Source organism: Pan paniscus, chromosome 8 (genome assembly GCF_029289425.2).
Source record: "Pan paniscus chromosome 8, NHGRI_mPanPan1-v2.0_pri, whole genome shotgun sequence".
NCBI lineage: Eukaryota > Metazoa > Chordata > Mammalia > Primates > Hominidae > Pan > Pan paniscus.
This window is the reverse complement of record NC_073257.2, coordinates 27665427-27681766: the sequence shown is the minus strand read 5'-3', so window position 1 is coordinate 27681766 and position 16340 is coordinate 27665427. Positions and strand designations below refer to the sequence as shown.

Below are 16340 nucleotides of genomic sequence, written 5' to 3'. Positions count from 1 at the left end.
CCACACTTATTCCAAAGTTGACCACATGTTTGGAAGTGAAGCACTCTTCAGCAAATGTGAAAGAACAGAAACTATAACAAACTGTCTCAGACCACAGTGCAATCAAACTAGAACTCGGGATTAAGAAACTCACTCAAAACTACTCAACTACATGAAAACTGAACAACCTGCTCCTGAATGACTACTGGATACATAATGAAATGAAGGCAGAAAGGAAGGTGTTCTTTGAAACCAATGAGAACAAAGACACAACGTACCAGAATCTCTCGGACACATTCAAAGCAGTGTGTAGAGGGAAATTTATAGCACTAAATGCCCACAAGAGAAAACAGGAAAGATCTAAAATTGACACCCTAACATCACAATTAAAAGAACTAGAGAAGCAAAGAGCAAACACATTCAAAAGCTAGCAGAAGGCAAGAAATAACTAAGATCAGAGCAGAACTGTAGGAAATAGAGACACAAAAAACCCTTCAAAAGATCCATGAATCCAGAAGCTGGTTTTTTGAAAAGATCAACAAAATTGATAGACCACTAGCAAGACTAATAAAGAAGAAAAGAGAGAAGGATCAAATAGACACAATAAAAATTGATAAAGGGGATATCACCACCAATCCCAGAAAAATACAAACTACCATCAAAGAATAGTATAAACACCTCTATGCAAATAAACTAGAAAATCTAGAAGAAATGGATAAATTCCCTGACACGTACACCCTCCCAAGGCTAAACAAGGAAGAAGTTGAATCTCTGAATAGACCAATAACAGGCTCTGAAATTGAGGCAATAATTAATAGCTTACCAACCAAAAAAAGTCCAGGACCAGACGAATTCACAGCCGAATGCCACCAGAGGTACAAGGAGGAGCTGGTACCATTCCTTCTGAAACTATTCCAAACAATAGAAAAAGAGGGAATCCTACTTAACTCATTTTATGAGGCCAGCATCATCTTGATACCAAAGCCTGGCAGAGACACAACCAAAAAAGAAAATTTTAGACCAATATCCCTGATGAACATCGGTGCAAAAATCCTCTATAAAATACTGGCAAACCGAATCCAGCAGCACATCAAAAACTTATCCACCATGATCAAGTGAGCTTCCTCCCTGGGATGCAAGATTGGTTCAACATATTCAAATCAGTAAACATAATCCAGTATATAAACAGTAACAATGACAAAAACCATATGATTATCTCATTAGATGCAGAAAAGGCCTTTGACAAAATTCAACAACCTTCATGCTAGAAACTCTCAATAAATTAAGTATTGATGAGACGTATCTGAAAATAATAAGAGCTATCTATGACAAACCCACAGCCAATGTCATACTGAATGGGCAAAAACTGGAAGCATTCCCTTTGAAAACTGGAACAAGACAGGGATGCCCTCTCTCACCAGTCCTATTCAACATAGTGTTGGAAGTTCTGGCCAGGGCAATCAGGCAGAAGAAGGAAATAAAGGGTATTCAATTAAGAACAGAGAAAGTCAAATTGTCCCTGTTTGCAGATGACATGATTGTATATCTAGAAAACCCGATTGTCTAAGCCCAAAATCTCCTTAAGCTGATAGGCAACTTCAGCGAAGTCTCAGGATACAAAATCAATGTGCAAAAATCAAAAGCATTCTTAAACGCCAGTACAGACAAACAGAGAGCCAAATCATGAGTGAACTCCCATTCACAATTGCTTTGAAGAGAATAAAATACCTAGGAATCCAACTTACAAGGGATGTGAAGGACCTCTTCAAGGAGAACTATAAACCACTGCTCAATGAAATAAAAGAGGACACAAACAAATGGAAGAACATTCCATGCTCATGGCTAGGAAGAATCAATATCATGAAAATGGCCATACTGCCCAAGGTAATTTATAGATTCAATGCCATCCCCATCAAGTTACAAATGACTTTCTTCACAGAATTGGAAAAAACTGTTTTAAAGTTCATATGGAACCAAAAAAAGAGCCCACATTGCCAAGTCAATCCCAAGCCAAATGAACAAAGCTGGAGGCATCACACTACCTGACTTCAAACTATACTACAAGGCTACAGTAATCAAAACATCATGGTACTGGTACCAAAACAGAGATATAGACCAATGGAACAGAACAGAGCCCTCAGAAATAATGCCACATATCTACAACCATCTGATCTTTGACAAACCTGACAAAAACTAGAAATGGGGAAAGGATTCCCTATTTAATAAATGGTGCTGGGAAAACTGGCTAGCCATACGGAGAAAGCTGAAACTGAATCCCTTCCTTACACCTGATACAAAAATCAATTCAAGATGGATTAAAGACTTAAATGTCAGACCTAAAACCATAAAAAACCCTAGAAGAAAACCTCAGCAATACCATTCAGGACATAGGCATGGGCAAGGACTTCATGTCTAAAACACCAAAAGCAATGGCAAGAAAAGCCAAAATTAACAAGTGGGATCTAATTAAACTAAAGAGCTTCTGCACAGCAAAAGAAATTACCATCAGAGTGAACAGGCAACCTACAGAATGGGAGAAAATTTTTGCAATCTACTCATCTGACAAAGGGCTAATATCAAGAATCTACAATGAGCTCCAATAAATTTACAAGAAAAAAACAAACAACCCCATCAAAAAGTGGGCAAAGGATACGAACAGACTCTTCTCAAAAGAAGACATTTATGCAGCCAAAAGACACGTGAAAAAAATGCTTATCATCCCTGGCCAGAGAAATGCAAGTCAAAACAACAATGAGACACCATCTCACAGCAGTTAGAATGGCGATCATTAACAAGTCAGGAAACAACAGGTGCTGGAGAGGATGTGGAGAAATAGGAACACTTTTACACTGTTGGTGGGACTGTAAACTAGTTCAACAATTGTGGAATTCAGTGTGGCAATTCCTCAGGGATCTAGAACTAGAAATACCATTTGACCCAGCCATCCCATTACTGGGTATATACCCAAAGGATTATAAATCATGCTGCTATAAAGACACATGCACACGTATGTTTATAGTGGCACTATTCACAATAGCAAAGACTTGGAATCAAGCCAAATGTCCAACAACGATAGACTGGATTAAGAAAATGTGGCACATATACACCATGGAATACTATGCAGCCATAAAAAATGATGAGTTCACGTCCTTTGTAGGGACATGGATTAAGCTGGAAACCATCATTCTCAGCAAACTATTGCGAGGACAAAAAACCAAACACCGCATGTTCTCACTCATAGGTAGGAATTAAACAATGAGAACACATGGACACAGGAAGGGGAACATCACACACTGGGGCCTGTTGTGGGGTCGGGGGAGGGAGGAGGGATAGCATTAAGAGATATACCTAATGTTAAATGACGAGTTAATGGGTACAGCACACCGACATGGCACATGTATACATATGTAAAAAACCTGCACGTTGTGCACATGTACCCTAAAACTTAAAGTATAATACAAAATAAATAATAAAATAAAAACTTTGGCTGTTGACTCCAAATATCCTGCTTCATCATCTCTCCACTCCAGAAACTTTTCACATGCTTACAAAGGGTGTTCGTTTCTCCTCTAAGTATTTGCTCGCCAGCCCGACCTGCAAGAAGGTGGAAGTAGGGCCTCTGCCTGGGATGGTAACTCTCAAATGTAAGGCAAGACCTGTCTCTCCAGCAGTATCCCCAGGACTGAAGGACTGTGAAAGTCTGCATATTGATCAAGCTTCTCCCTCCCTTATCTGAAGGGACTTACTTCCTTCAAGACACTTTTCCTCTTCCCAGCTAGCTCCATGCCCCCATCCAGTCATCTTCCAACCCATCTCTCCCCACCTGCATGCCACACAAGAGGAACGTGACCAGAGCACCTGGAAGTTCCTTAAAATTGAATGGTGTGTCAGGCCGGGTGCGGTGGCTCATGTCAGTAACCCCAGCACTTTGGGATGCTGAGGCAGGCAGGTCCCTTGAGGACAGGAGTTCGAGACTAGCCTGGCCAAAATGGTGAAACTCCATCTCTACTAAAAATATAAAAATTAGCTGGGTGTGGTTGTGCTTGCCTGTAGGCCCAGCTACTTGGGGGGCTGAGGCAAGGGAATCACTTGAACCTGGGAGGCAGAGGTTACAGTAAGCCAAGATTGTGCCATTGCACTCCAGCCTGGGCGATGGAGTGAGAGTCTGTCTCAAAAAAAAAAAAAAAAAAAAAAAGAATAGAAATCGAATGGTGTGATTACCTTGTGATTTTCTGAAAATGGAATGATGTATTCATTTTCTAAGCTACATAACAAATCAGCACAAATTTAGCAGCTTAAAACACCCATCTATTCCCTCTCCTTTCCTGTGGGTCAGGAGTCTGGGGGTGCAGCTCTAGCTGGGTCCTCTGCTGAGGTTCTTACAAGGTTGTGATCAAGCTGTCGGCTGGAATTAGTGTCTCCTATGGGGCTTGGGGTCTTCTCCCAACCTCACATGGTTACGGGCAGAATTTATTTCCATGCAACTGTAGAACTCATGTGGCTGGCTTCTTCAAAACCAGCCAGGCATGGTGGCTCACGCCTGTAATCCCAGCACTTTCGGAGGCCGAGGCAGGTGGATCACCTGAGGTCAGGAGTTCGAGACCAACCTGGCCAATATGGTGAAACCCCGTCTCCACATAACTTAGCCGAGCATGATGGCGCACACCTGTAATCCCAGCTACTTGGGAGGCTGAGGCAGGAGAATCACTTGAACCCAGGAGGCAGAGGTTGCAGTAAGCCGAGATCGTGCCACTGCACTCCAGCCTGGGCAACAGAGTGAGACTCCATGTCAAAAACAAACAAACAAACAAAAACCAAAAACCAGGAGGAAGGAATCTCTCTCCTCCAGACCTTCATTGAAGATCTCACCTGAAGATGTCAGGCCCACCCTGAATAATCTCCCTTTTGATTAACTCAAAGTGAATGGATTAGCGGCTTAGTTACACCTGCAAAATCCCTTCATCTTTTTCATAGGTATAGATTAGAAGCAAGCCACGGGTCCTGCCTACACTCCAGGGGAGAGGAGGTTACACCTGGCATTTATCCAGGGCAAGAACCTAAGGGGTCATCTCAGAATTCTGCCTTCTAAATCGATCCTCGGTGGAGCTTACATGCCTGGGCGAGCACCAGCCTTTGTTTAAAGGCAACAGAGAATGGTGTCCTGGCTCAGATCTCCAGCAAGCCTCCACAATGATGATCCAGTATCTGAAGCCAGGGCCAAGGCAGCAGGAGCTTTGGGTGCACATGGGGGCTTCCCCCACTTTGAAGTGAGTCATCACATCCGTATTAGACCCTAGCTGTTGCTTAGGAAAAATGATGATTTAGAAGAAGATGGAGAGAAGAGGAGAGTTAATTTAAAAGTACTTCTATTCAGCCGGGCGTGGTGGCTCATGCCTGTCATCCCAGCACTTCGGGAGGCTGAGGCAGGCGGATCATGAGGTCAGGAGATGGAGACCATCCTGGCTAACATGGTGAAACCTTGTCTCTATTAAAAATATAAAAAATTAGCTGGGCGTGGTGGCGGGAGCCTGTAGTCCCAGCTACTCAGGAGGCTGAGGCAGGAGAATGGCGTGAACCCAGGAGGCGGAGCCCGCAGTGAGCTAAGATCGCGCCACTGCACTCCAGCCTGGGAAAAAGAGCGAGACTCCATCTCAAAAAAAGAAAAAAAAGAGAAAGTACTTATATTCATTCCCTAGGGCTGCCACAACCAAGTACCAAAAGCTGGGTGACTTGCAACCAGGGAAATTGATTGTCTTGTGGTTCTGGTGGCCAGCAGTCTGAAACGGAGGTGCCAGCAGGGCCACGCTCCCTCCTGAACTTGTCGGGGAGTCCTGCCTTGCCTCTTCCTAGCTTCCTGTGGTCTCCTGGCAGTCTTCAGTGTTTCTTGGTTTGCATACGCATCAGTCCAATCTTCCGTCCAATCCATGGCCTTCTTCCCTGTGTCTCTGTGACTCGGCGTGTCCTCTCCTCTTTTATAAGGACACCAGTCATTGACTTAGGCCCTCCCTACTCCAGGATGACTTCATCCTAATCAATAGCATCTACAATAACCCTATTTCTTTCTTTCTTTCCTTCTTTTTTTTGAGACGGAGTTTCCTCTTGTTGCCCAGGCTGGAGTGCAATAGCGCCATCTCAGCTCAATGCAACCTCCGCCTCCTGAATTCAAGCAATTCTCCTGCCTCAGCCTCCCGAGTAGCTGGGATTACAGGTATGCACCACCACACCCAGGTAATTTTGAATTTTTAGTAGAGACGGGGTTTCTCCATGTTGGTCAGGCTGGTCTCAAACTCCTGACCTCAGGTGATCCGCCTGCCTTTGCCTCCCAAAGTGCTGGGATTACAGGCGTGAGCCACCACTCCTGGCCCGCAATAACTCTATTTCTAAATAAGGTCACATTCTGAGCTACTAGAATTTAGGATTTCAACATGTTTTGAGGAGGACTCAATTTAACCCATAAGAATACTCTGTGGGCCACACATGCTGCTTCACATCTGTTATCCCAGCACTTTGGGAGGTTGAAGCAGGAGGATCATTGCTCAGGGCGTAGGGGGACACCAGGTGCATAAAACCACAGCGTTGACTGGTGTGGGGGCTCACACCTGTATGTTTGGGAAGCTAAGGCAGGGCGATCACTTGAGCCCAGGAGTTTGAGGCCAGCCTGGGGTACATAGTGAGATCTCACTTCTAAAAAAAAAAAAAAAAATTAAGTAGCTGGGCATGTTGGTACCCACCTACAGTCCCAGCTACTCAAGAGGCTGAAGCAGGAGGGTCGCTTGAGTCCAGAAGATCAAGCCTGTGGCGAGCTGTGATTGCACCACTGCACTCCAGCCTGGGCAACAGAGCAAGCCCTGTCTCAAATAAACAAACAAAAAAAATCATCTCCCTTGTCTTCTGATTCCCTGAGCTGTCATAGAAAGGAAGTGAAGCAGTGAAAGCATCCCCCCAAAAGGGACTTTTCAAAACCAGCCTAAGCAACATAGCAAGACCTTGCCTTTAGAAAGTATTTAAATTTGAAGGAAAAAAAAAAAAAAGCAGTACTGTGGCACAGAGTTGACAGCTACAGGTGTGGCTACATCCAGGTCCTAAAACTGTATTATCAGAATGAACCCTCACCCTCCCCCCGCTTTCCATTTTACTTTCTTAAGCATGAACATGAAATTTCCAAGATTGTTTCTCCTTTGGCTAATCTGCTTCTCAGACACAATCACTGTGGCCAGGGTGGTGGAAGGATACTGACGTCCAGGCTGGGACCACATGCCCCAGCTCCAGATCAGGGTGGGGAATGGCCAGTCGCACACATGTCGTGGGGGACTAGTGACTCCTCGGTGGAAAATCGGGGACTGTCATTGGAGAGGAGCGATAGAAGAAAGGCTGAAACAGTGCAATGTATCTCCTGCACCAGCCTGGGCCTCGATGTCTTGAGTACTGATGACCCAGTACTCAGTCTAGAGCAATCCCAACTCCATCTGTGGGGCTGCCACAGTACATGGCCCCCACCACTGGATTTGCTGACCACACGTGCAAACAGCCACTTCCCAGCCCCACTCCCCGCAGTCCCCCTGAACCCTGTCAAAATTCCCCTCAGTTCTCACCAAGATTAAAAGCAATTCTGAGGGTGAGTGGCTCATTCTGCTAGTTTAACTCTCTCGATTCCTTCCCTCTCCAGAACTCTGTACTTACTGCTCCGTCACTGGTAATGACAATGAACATCTTCACAATCTCAGGTTTTGTTGCAAAGTGATTGAGGACCAGTTAGAATAAGTTATGCTACAGAAACTAAAGAAATCCCATCAAACAAATGGTATGTAATAGAAAGTCTTAGGGCAGCCGTGTATATTTTCTCCCCCAATGAATCAGTTGAAAATGAGAAGCTGTTACCGCCATGTTCCGGGCAGAAGCTATCAAAAGTATAAGCCATGATATTATAATTTGATGATTTTTCATCCTTCAAATGGATATGGCCCAGGGGTGAAAGGTGGATGCTCCGTAACTAGATGATGGTCAAGACTTATAAAAATGAGGTCGCCTCTGTTCAACATTTCTCCTTTCTTGAAAGGATACTCAATGTCATGCTCAGGGCCTCTAATGGCCAGAAATAAAGTTCCTCCTAGTTCCAGAGCGCCCCAGGACAACCCCAAAACCAGAGCAACTGCTTATTGCCATGTAGACTATGTACTGTGCAATTCCTGGGGTGGCATTTTCATAAATATGTGGGTGGCGCCCCCTGGAGGTAGGCAATGCACAACTTGCACAAATGGTAAATCATCGTATCCCAAAGTCCACAAAGAAGAGGTAAACAAAATTCCCATCGATGTTGCCGTCAGTCATGAGTCTGCCTTTTCTTCATGGGACAGTAGCAAAACCAACTTGGGCAACTGTGCTTGGATGATCTCTAAGATGGAATCAGGGTCTGTCACTTTCAGCACTATTGACATTTGGGGCTGGATCATTATTTTGTCTTAGTGGGAGTTGTCCGGGGCATTGGAGGATGTTTAGCAGCATCCCTGGCCTCTACCCATTAGCTGCCAGTAGCACCACCTCCTCCAGCTGCAACAACCAAAATTGTCTCCAGACATGGCCACATGTTCTCTGGGGGGCAAAATCACCGCCGGTTGAGAAGCCCTGAAGTAAAGACATAATACGCAGATCACATGTAAGTAAGAGAGCCTAAGGGCCACACAGGTGATGCTGTACCCATGACAAAGACAGAGTCTTAAAGAGGTTAAAGAGGTGGAGAAAGAGAAAAGAAATGAAGTCCCAGCTGCCGAGAGCAACAGATGCTGACTAGATGTTGTTGATAGTCATCTTTAAACTGAGTTAAAAGATGCTGAGAAGCCATTAGCTCCCATCCTGCTCTCCAGGGACAACGCTGCTGAAAAAGGCCTGGAGATCAACAAAGCCCCAAACACAGGTACACTGAGCAAAGAAACCAGAGATTGAGACAAAAAAGACATTCCCTCAAAGACTACTCATTTCCAAGAGGGGAGAAAAAGTGGAGTCATGAAAAACAGTTGAGGCTGGGTAGAGTGACTCACACCTGTAATCCCAGCACTTTGGGATTACTCCCAGGCTGAGGTGGGAAGATTGCTTGAACTCAGGAGTTCAAGACCAGCCTGGGCAAAATAGCAAGACCTTGCCTCTAGAAAAAGGGAAAAAATTAGCCAGGTGTGGTGATACATGCCTGTGGTCTCAGCTACTCGGGAGGCTGAGGTGGGAGGATCGCTTGAACCCAGGAGGTAGAGGCTGCAGTGAGCCGGGATCGCATCACTGCACTGCAGCCTGGGCTACAGATCCTGTCTCAAAAAAGAAAAAAATTAAACAAAATTAAGGCCGGGCACGATGGCTCATGCGTGTAATCCCAGCACTTTGGGAGGCCAAGGTGGGCAGATCACGAGGTCAGGAGATTGAGACCATCCTGGCTAACACGGTGAAACCCCATCTCTACTAAAAATACAAACAATTAGCCGGACATGGTGCTGGGTGCCTATAGTCCCAGCTACTCTGGAGGCTGAGGCAGAAGAATGGAGTGAACTCGGGAGGTGGAGCTTGCAGTGAGCCAAGATGTCACCACTACACTCCAGCCTGGGCAAAAGAGCAAGACTCCATCTCAAAAAAAAAAAAAGAAAATTAAAATTTATTTTGAGACCAAGTCTGACCCTGTCACCCAGGCTGGAGTGAAATGGTGTGATCTTGGCTCACTGCAACCTCCGCCTCCTGGGTTCAAGTGATTCTCATGTCTCAACCTTGTGCCTCAACATGACTACAGGCATGTTGTCACCATGCCTAATTTTTGCATTTTTAGTAGAGATGGGATTTCACCATGTTGTCCAGGATGGTCTTGAACTCCTAGGTTCAAGCAATCTACCCTCCTCAGCCTCCCAAAATGCTGAGATTACAGGCATGAGCCACCGTGCCCGACCTCTAACTTTTCATTATGGAAATTTCCCATATGCACAAAAAGCAGGGAGAGAATTACACCATGAACCCCCACGCACCCATCATCCCACTGCAAGAACTTGTCAACATTTCTCCAATCTCATTCCAGTTCCCACTTTTCTTTTCCTTCTTGCTATTTTAGGATATTTTAAAGCAAATTCCAGACTTTTCATTTCACCCACATCCATAACACACCAGGGTGCATTCTTGATGTAAGGATTTTGTTTTGTTTTATAATCCCCATGCCATTGCCACAGTTAATAGATTAAACATGAAGAAACTAAGATTCTTGCAGGTGGAGAAAAGATCTAATTACCACCTTAAAGCCTCTCTTACTAGCGCTTCTCAGATCTGAACGTGTATGCAAATCACCTGGGCATCTTGTTAAAATGCAGATTCTGGCCCAGGAGGTCCTTCCCGGTGAGCCCTGAGAGTCTTCAATTCCAAAAGCTCCCAGGTGATACAAAGCTGAGGGTCCATGAATCACACAAGAGGAAGGGTCGACCAAACTCCCACAACAACTGGGTGCAAAGTCCTGACTGTTCCTGACTGCAGGGCCTTCAGTGAACGGGGAAGCTGGGGACCATTTGGGAAAGAAGGGAGGTTTTTCGTATCTGCTCCAGGCCTTGTAGAACTGCCAGGGAATAACAGACACAAGGTCAGCAAAGTCTAACCAACAGCACGAGTGCATTCATATTCCACAACCACTGCAGCAAAGAACCATGAAATGGGTGGCTTCAAACAATGTCTGGGCCGAGTGCAGTGGCTCACACCTAAATAATCTCAGGACTTTGGGAAGCTGAGGTGGGTGGATCACTTGAGGCCAGGAATTCGAGACCAGCCTGGCCAATATGGCAAAACCTCGTCTCTACTAAAAATACAAAAATTAGCCATGCATGGTGGCAGGCACCTGTATTCCCCACTTCTTGGGAGGCTGAGGCAAGAGAATGGCTTGACCCTGGGAGGTGGAGGTTGCAGTGAACTGAGATCGTGCCACTGCACTCCAGACTGGGCAACAGAGCAAGTCTCTGTCAAAAAAAAAAAAAGAAAAAAAAAAGGTCTGGAGGCCAGAAGTCCAAAATCAATCACAGGTCAGCAGGAGCATGCTCCTTTCAGAGGTTCTAGGGCAGAATCCATTACTTGCGTCTTCCAGCTTATAGAGGCTACTAGAATTCCTCAACTTGTGGTTGCATGATCCAATCTCTGCCTCTGTGATCACCTTGCCTCCTCCTCTTCTTTCTGGGTCTCCTCCTCTGGAGGAAGAGTGTCAGGCCTCTGAGCCCAAGCTAAGCCATCATATCCCCTGTGACCTGCATGTACACATCCAGATGGCCGGTTCCTGCCTTAACTGATGACATTATCTTGTGAAATTCCTTCTCCTTGCTCATCCTGGCTCAAAAGCTCCCCTACTGAGCACCTTGTGACCCCCACTCCTGCCTTCCAGAGAACAACCCCCCTTTTCCTTTACCTACCCAAATCCTATAATATGGCCCCACCCAATCTCCCTTCACTGACTCTCTTTTTGGACTCAGCCCACCTGAACCCAGGTGAAATAAACAGCTTTATTGCTCACACAAAGCCTGTTTGGTGGTCTCTTCACACAGATGCATGTGAAATTTGGTGCTGTGACTCAGATTGGGGGACCTCCCTTGGGAGATCAATCCCCTGTCCTCCTGCTCTTTGCTCTGTGAGAAAGATCCACCTACGACCTCAGGTCCTCAGACTGACCAGCCCAAGATACATCTCACCAATTTCAAATCTGGGAAGCAGCTTCTTTTTACTCTCTTCTCCAACCTCCTTTACTATCCCTCAACCTCTTTCTCCTTTCAATCTTGGCACCACACTTCAATCTCTCCCTTCTCTTAATTTCAATTCCTTTCATTTTCTGGTAGAGACAAAGGAGACACATTTTATCCGTGGACCCAAAACTCCAGTGCCAGTCACAGACTAGGGAAGGCAGCCTTCCCTTGGTGTTTAATCATTGCAGGGGCGCCTCTCTGATTATTCACCCAGGTTTCAGAGGTGTCAGACCACGCAGGGATGCCTGCCTTGGTCCTTCACCCTTAGCAGCAAGTCCTGCTTTTCTGGGGGAGAAGCAAGAACCCCTCAACACCTTCTCCTTCACCCTTAGCAGCAAGTCCCGCTTTTCTGGGGGAGGCACAGGAACCCCGACCTCTTATCTCTGCACCCCGATCCCTTATTTCCATGCCCCACCCTCTTATCTCTGTGCCCTGATCCCTTATTTCCACAACCTGACCTCCTATCTCTGCACCCCAACCCTTTATTTCTGTGCCCCAACCCCTTTCCCACTTTTCTGGAAGGCAAGAACGCCCCACCCCTTCTCTCCATGTCTCTATTCTCTCTTTTCTCTAGGCTTGCCTCCTTCACTATGGGCAAGCTTCCGCCCTCCATTCCCTCTTTCTTCTCCCTTAGCCTGTGTTCTTAAAAACCTAAAACCTCTTCAACTCACACCTGACCTAAAACCTAAATGCCTTCTTTTCTTCCACAATGCCCCTTGACCCCAATACAAACTCGACAGTAGTTCCAAATAGCCAGAAAATGGCACTTTCAATTTTTCCATCCTACAAGATCTAGATAATTCTTGTCATAAAATGGGCAAATGGTCGGAGGTGACTGACGTCCAGGCATTCTTTTACACATCAGTCGCTCCCTAGTCTGTTCCAGTGCACCTCATCCCAAATCTTCCTTCTTTCCATCCCACCTGTCCCCTCAGTCCCAACCCCAAGCGTCGCTGACTCTTTCTAATCTTCCTTTTCTACAGACCCATCTGACCTCTTCCCTCCTCGCCAGGCCGAGCTAGGCCCGAATTCTTCCTCAACCTCTGCTCTTCCACCCTATAATCCTTTTATCACCTCCCCTCCTCACACTGGGTCCGGCTTACTGTTTCATTCCATGACTAGCCCTCCCCAACCTGCCCAGCAATTTACTCTTAAAAAGGTGGCTGGAGCTAAAGGCATAGTCAAGGTTAATGCTCCTTTTTCTTTATCCCAAATCAGATAAGGTTAGGCTCTTTTTCATCAAATATAAAAATCCACCCCAGTTCTGGCTCGTTTGGCAGCAACCCTGAGATGCTTTAGAGCCCTAGACCCTAAAAGATCAAAAGACCGTCTTATTCTTAATATACATTTTATTACCCAATCTGCTCCCGACATTAAATAAAACTCCAAAAATTAAATTCCGGTCCTTAAACCCCACAACAGGACTTAATTAACTTCGCCTTCAAGGTGTACAATAATAGAGTAGAGGCAGCCAAGTAGCAACATATTTCTCAGTTGCAATTCCTTGCCTGCACTGTGAGACAAACCCCAGCCACATCTCCAGCACACAAGAGCTTCCAAACGCCTAAAGCGCAGTGGCCAGGCATTCCTCCAGAACCGCCTACCCCAGGAGCTTGCTACAAGTGCCAGAAATCTGGCCACCAGGCCAAGGAATGCCTGCAGCCCGGGATTCCTCCTAAGCCATGTCCCATCTGTGCGGGACCCCACTAGAAATCGCACTGTTCAACTCACCTGGCAGCCACTCCCAGAGTCCCTGGAACTCCAGCCCAAGGCTCTCTGACTGACCCTTTCCCAGATCTTCTTGGCTTAGCAGCTGCAGACTGACACTGCCTGATCGATCGCCTCGGAAGCCTACAGGATCATCACAGACGCTCTAGGTTACTCTCACAGTGAAGCGTAAGTCCATCCCCTTCTTAATCAATACACAGGCTACCCACTCCACATTACTTTCTTTTCAAGGGCCTGTCTCCCTTGTCTCCATAACTGTTGTGGGTATTGACAGCCAGGCTTCTAAACCTCTTAAAACTCCCCAACTCTGGTGCCAACTTAGACAATACTCTTTTAAGCACTCCTTTTTAGTTATCCCCACCTGCCCAGTTCCCTTATTAGGACGAGACACTTCAACTAAACTATCTACTTCCCTGACTATTCCCGGACTACAGATACATCTCATTGCCACCCACCTTAACCCACAAGTAGAAGATACCTCTACTCCCTCCTTGGTGACCTATCATGCACCCCTTACCATCTCATTAAAACCTAATCACCCTTACCCCGCTCAATGCCAATATCTCATCCCACAGCATGCTTTGAAAGGATTAAAGCCTGTTATCACTCACCTGCTACAGCATGGCCTTTTAAAGCCTATAAACTCTCCTTACAATTCCCCCATCTTACCTGTCCTAAAACCAGACAAGCCTTACAAGTTAGTTCAGGATCTATGACGTATCAACCAAATTGTTTTGCCTATCCACCCCAAGGTGCCAAATACATATACTCTCCTACCCTCAATTCCTCCCTCCACAACCCCTTATTCTCTTCTGGATCTCAAACATGCTTTCTTTACTATTCCTTTGCACCCTTCATCCCAGCCACTCTTCACTTTCACTTGGACTGACCCTGACACCCATCAGGCTCAGCAAATGACCTGGGCTGTACTGCTGCAAAGCTTCACAGACAGCCCCCATTACTTCAGTCAAGCCCAAATTTCTTCCTTATGTGTTACCTATCTCAGCATAATTCTCATAAAACCACACATGCTCTCCCTGCCAATCATGTGTGACTAATCTCTCAAACCCCAACCCCTTCTACAAAACAACAACTCCTTTCCTTCCTGGTCATGGTTGGATACTTTCATCTTTAGATGCCTGGTTTTGCCATCCTAACAGAACCATTATATAAACTCACAAAAGGAAACCTAGCTGACCCCATAGATCCTAAATCTTTCCCCACTCCTCTTTCTGTTCCTTGAAGACAGCTTTAAAGACTGCCCCCACCCTAGTCTTGGTTCCCTGATCGGGAAGCGAGGTAATTGACGGAAAGTCGAGGCAGCCCATTAGGAGGCTTAGGCCTGCCCTGTGGAGCATCCCTGCGGGGGACTCCGGCCAGCTTGAGTGACGCGGATCCTGAGAACTCTCTCGGGTAGGCAATTGCCCCGGAGGAATGCCTCGTCAGAGCAGTGTGTGGTAGGCCCCCATGGAAGATCAACACAGTGGCTGAACACAGGGAAGGAAGAGGCACTTGGAGTCCGGACATTTGAAACTTGGTAAGACTGGTCTTTGGAACTTGCCCACTCCATTTGAGTGGAAGTGTGGCCTGATCACCCACGGCGTGCCTGTACTGGCACTTTGGTTTTTGTTTTTGACTTGACTTGAATTGCTTGATACTTTGGTTTTGGTTTCACCTGGCTTGGATTTCTGGATACTCTGATTTTGGTTTTGATTCTGGTTTGGTGAAAACTGAAAAATGTGTGTGTGCCCTTTTTACCCATTCTTTGTTCTGTGGTGTGCGTGTGGTGTGAGCTTGGTGTTTTGTCTACTCCGCTAGGAACTATGTTGAAAAATTTTAAGAAAGGATTTAATGGAGACTTTGGGGAACTTAGAACTTTATGTGAAACAGATTGGCCAACATTAGAAGTAGGGTGGCCATCAGAAGGAAGCCTGGACAGGTCCCTTGTTTCTAAGGTATGACACAAGGTAACTGGTAAGTCAGGACACTCAGACCAGTTTCCATACATAGATACTTGGTTACAGCTGATGCTAAACCCCCCACAGTGGCTAAGACGGCAGGCAGCAGCAGTGCTAGTAGCAAAGTGACAGATAGCCAAGGAAGGATCCCGCTCCACCCGCCAAGGGAAATCAACTCCTGAAGTTCTGTTCGACCCAACATCAGAAGATCCATTGCTGGAGATGGCACGAGTGATCCCAGTGGTGCCCTCTCCTTACCAGGGAGGCAGGCTCCCCACTTTTGCGTCCACAGTGCTTGCGCCTCCACAAGACAAACATATCCCTAGGCCACCCAGAGTAGACAAGAGAGGAGGTGAGGACTCGGGAGAAACCCCTCCCTTGGCAGCTCGTTTAAGACCCAAAACGGGGACACAAATGCCCCTGAGAGAGCAGCGGTATATTGGGATAGATGAGGATGGTCACGTGGTGGGGAGGCGTGTTTTTGGGTACCAGCCCTTCACCTCTGCCCACCTTCTCAACTGGAAAAACAGTACCCCGTCCTGTACCGAAAAGCCACAAGCTCTGATTGATTTGCTCCAAACTATTATCCAGACCCATAACCCCACCTGGGCTGATTGCCACCAGTTGCTCATGTTCCTCTTTAACACAGATGAAAGGCGGAGAGTGCTCCAAGCAGCAACTAAGTGGCTAGAGGAACATGCACCAGCTGATTATCAAAACCCCCAAGAGTATCTAAGGACCCAGTTACCAGGAACCGACCCCCAGTGGGACCCACATGAAAGAGAGGATATGCAAAGTCTAAACCGAGACGGAGAAGCTCTCTTGGAAGGATTAAAGACGGGAGCCCAGAAGGCCACAAATGTTAACAAAGTCTCTGAGGTCATTCAGAGAAAAGAAGACAGTCCAGCACAACTGTAGGAGAGACTGTGTGACGCCTATG

At 46.2% G+C, this 16340-nt stretch overlaps 1 protein-coding gene and 1 long non-coding RNA gene across 2 annotated transcripts in view; both read left to right on the top strand.

The window, feature by feature from the left end:
• The window catches only part of LOC117979556 (RNA-binding motif protein, X-linked-like-2), a 157856-nt gene that overhangs the window by 95862 nt on the left and 45654 nt on the right, over positions 1-16340 (top strand). The gene's annotated exons all lie outside the window — the stretch shown is intronic.
• The window catches only part of LOC117977896 (uncharacterized), a 76393-nt gene that overhangs the window by 56034 nt on the left and 4019 nt on the right, over positions 1-16340 (top strand). Inside the window, exon 2 of the long non-coding RNA XR_010113159.1 lies at positions 1-16340. This exon is cut by the window's left edge and continues 12012 nt beyond it. This is a non-coding gene — a long non-coding RNA (uncharacterized LOC117977896).